Consider the following 3,945-nt stretch of genomic DNA (forward strand, 5'->3'; position numbering starts at 1 on the left):
AAAGTACAGTACAGTATGTTACGGCTGATGTAAGAATGTAATACCCCCCTGTGTTCTAAAATACTGTACAGTACTGTGTTATACAGTATAATATATTTTTTAAGATACTGAACATTAAATTATGTACTGTATACTGTACTCAGTCTGTATATTCAGTAACAGTACTGTATTTCTCTTGTTCTCTCCACAGTTTTTGTCATCAAACATGCCGACAAAAATCAGCAAAGCCATCAGCAAGATAATTGCAAACATGAAAAAAGAACACAAAGCAACACAACAGATCCAGGCCTAGCTGAAAGAGAGTGGTGTTCTTGTTAGTTTACAGACTGTGCGCTATCATGCATTCGAGAGAACGTGGACCAGATATAGATTTCCTTCTAAATGCACATGGTAGGTACTTTACAGCAATCTCTTTTTTATTATACTGTATGTTGCTAGATTGCTACTGTATTGTGTTCCAATTTCAACACTAACTGTCCAATAATTGCTATATGCTCTATATGTGTTCTACCGTAGGAGCGTCAAAAAGATTGTGCACAAATTAACTTGTGAGGATGATGAGCTTTCAGCTTTACAAATCCAATGTATTCTAAAAGCAAAATGTAACCTGGACATCTCCTGTTCCAGCATCAAACGGATGCATAAGGAACTGGGATGGAATTTTGGCTCTACAAGGTACTGTACATAAAATACTATAGGCAACAAAAACGCACAAATGCACTCTACAGTGCACTATTTTATTCAGTACACTGTCCTTAATAATGCACTGATTTTACATGACTGTAAACTAAAACTTGTTTTTATTCCACAGGATAAATCCCATGATAAGGGATGTTAATAAAGAAAACAGAGTTGAACAAGCATGATGGTGGATAGAGAGTGGAGAGAATTTTCATGACGTAATTTTCATAGATGAAACTTTGGTTTCTCTCGAGAGGTTCTCAAGACTGTCCTTCCAACACCGTGCACATCTCTCACTTAAACCACATCCGAAGCATCCATTGAAGGTCCATGTATGGGGAGGTATATCTCGTTGGAGTGCAGGAAAAAATAGTAGATTGCTGTATGGTGCCATTTGTGAAAAAATACTTTCCATCAGGACATTGATTATTCCAGGATAATGATCCAAAACATTTGGCTTCAGCGAAATTCATACCAGAGTGAGTATTGTCCTATAGTACTGTATTAACTGTTTATTGTACAATAAAGTATGTACAGTACCATGCAGTAATTATTCTAGTACACTTTTTATTAAAGTACAGTTATGTGACTGAATATTTGATTTTTTTTACTTTCCTGTAGGGCACCGGACATGAATCCCATTGAATTGGTCTGGGCCCAGTTGAAGAGGTGCATCAGGTCTGATGTAAACCAACAACTAAACAGGAACTTGTGGATGGGATAATGAAGTTTTGGAGAACAGTATTGACACGTGCCCAGTGAAACAATTATATTGATCATCTCCATAGAGTCTTACCAGTTGTCATTGAAAGAAATGGTCAAGCAACTGCTATGTAGCTTATACTGTACTGTATATAATTAGTAACGTGGAGGAGGGGTTTAACTTCCTCTTTTCAGTTTGTGATCCGGACTGCTAAGTACTCTACACTGTGTCCATACTGTACTGTATGTACAGTATTGTGGTTGTACTTTCTGTCCCTACAGTATATACAGTATTCTCCTAATTTCTTTTATAAGCTCTTTATTTACAATACATTTCCCTAACTGTACCCTATTTACTGTACTTCATACTTTTCCTCTTTTCCTTTCATTCTTTAATTTCATTAATTTCTCTCTTCCCCTCCCCTGTCCTTGCATTTCTGCTGTCACACACCTCTGTTCATACAGCATTTAACCCTATTCCCCAGCCATGCCCCATCACCACTGCACTGCACCCCCTCCCCGCCACCTGGTCAAAGCCATGAGACCTCTAATGGTCATTGCAACCACAATTAGTGGGGCTTAATCAGCAGTTTTGCACCCCCTCCTTTCCTCATGGCCCAGGACAAATCTCAAAGCATTATGTCACTGCCCTCACACTGTTTAACCCTTATGCACAGCAGGTTCAATACTGTACAGTATGTGCCTAGTCAGTGTGCAAGCCCGCAGCTAATGGTTCAACCACCCCTACCACTGGCTCCTACAGTACACCTACTTTACTGTACATTGCCCCCTGTTCCAAGGCATGCATTGGCATCGTCACAGATTGTGCTGCAGCTGCCAGTTTCTGCTACTGTGCTTGATGTTGCAGTTTGTAATGCAGATGTTTCAAGTTTTCAGGTTCCTTTGGTTCATATACTGTACAGTACAGTAGTAGTGGCTGCTTCAACATCCACATCCATAGTTGCAGACATACAGTACTGTACAGTAGTGGGTGCACTGTGCATTGAGAGACAGGCTTCTACTGTACATCTATGGTTGGAGCGGCGGTCCCTTGGACATCAGGATCAGGTGAGAAAAGCATTTTTGCTAGTGTTAGTGCTCTGTTATCGCATTCAGATGAATCTTCTGATACTTCTAGCTCCCTGCCAGTTTGTTCCTTGGGAAACCCAGGGCCACCCAGTAGGGTTTTTTTTAGTTATTTTCACTTTTGACCTCAAAATGACAGGTGGTGTTCACCTCCATCTGGGGCACCCAAATCCCATCTTGTTTCATGAATTATTTTTTTTATCATTATATGGGCTGTGGGCCTAGGGGCACTGCTTATTTCACCACCAGACTTACTTATAATACAAATTAATTTTTAATAAATTTGTTAGGCTGCTTAGTTAGGGCATATATTAATGTGGAGAAGTGGATTAGTGTGACACTGTTAGAGCAGGAAAGGGCCCTGCATGGCATATTCTCTCTCCTACAGTACAGGGTGTGTGGGATCGAGCAGGATGAAGAACAAGAGCATCTCCGGTGAGAACCTGTGTGTCTGTCTTTTACTGTCTGTTCATCTCTGTCTATCCTCCTTTCTTCAGGGCATACAGTGGACCTTGCACTCCGATGCGAGGTAGAGTCTGCACCTGGTGATACTCTGGATCTGAGGCCAAAAGTGCCAGTGATGATTTTAACTTAAAAGCATAATGTTTTTGTGTAGTCCTCGGTCTGGTAGGGTGTACCAGTCGGCATTAAGGAAGGACTGTTCTCACATCATCTCCTTCCTCCTAGGTGCTGTACAGTAGTCATGTCCATGTCCAGCTTGGAATTCCATGGCCATATGAGCAACATATGGGCTGATGGTGAGATGCATGCTATGGAAGTACACCTGCATGGCAGCAGGCACCACACCCCTCTTAGAAATGCACTAACAATGTCATAGTGTAATACAGTTGTTGAATAAGGACTTTGTAAAAAAAAAAAGTATTGCAGGGCCGAAACTAGGATATCTGTCACCTGGTGCAAGGTACTGTAGCAATTTTGCACCCCCTCCCTTCCTATACCTGGATTTTGTTCTTGCTCCTCCATAAGGCAGTGCACTAGTCAAACATCCCTGGTATAGTGACTTACATTATTCCACACACAATAATGCCCATTACACATTATGCCACACACTGTAATGCCAATTACCAAAGTGCCACTTACTGTACATATTTGTCCGACACCATTGTATGCCCCACAGTAAGGCTTCTAATTACTTTAAAATTACCTGCTCGTTGCCAGGGGGATTCATGATCATTGCCAGGGGGATTTCATGCTCGTTGCCAGGGTGATGTCATGCTCATTGCCAGGGGGTTTCACGGGAGAAGATGCAGCTTTTAGCATCTTCTCCTGGCACTTGCGCTGCCTAACAGACACTAGATGTCCAGGAAGGACGTCTACCATATGTCTCCTCCTTGGCGGTGGCTATTTTTGGATGGCTGTTTTCTGACTCTCCAGCCCCCAAGCCACCGTGAGTCATCCCTTTTTCACCCTCTCCATTCTGGCACCCAGTGCTTGTGCACCTCTAGCCCCCACCCT

General features: G+C 42.0%; 1 pseudogene; it reads left to right on the forward strand.

The window, feature by feature from the left end:
- The first annotated feature begins 205 nt into the window (after positions 1-205).
- Positions 206-3,945, forward strand: part of LOC148430766 (uncharacterized) — a 30,651-nt pseudogene continuing 26,911 nt past the window's right edge.

This window comes from Taudactylus pleione, unplaced genomic scaffold (genome assembly GCF_031769625.1).
Source record: "Taudactylus pleione unplaced genomic scaffold, aTauple2 ptg003241l, whole genome shotgun sequence".
Classification (NCBI taxonomy): Eukaryota; Metazoa; Chordata; class Amphibia; order Anura; family Myobatrachidae; genus Taudactylus; species Taudactylus pleione.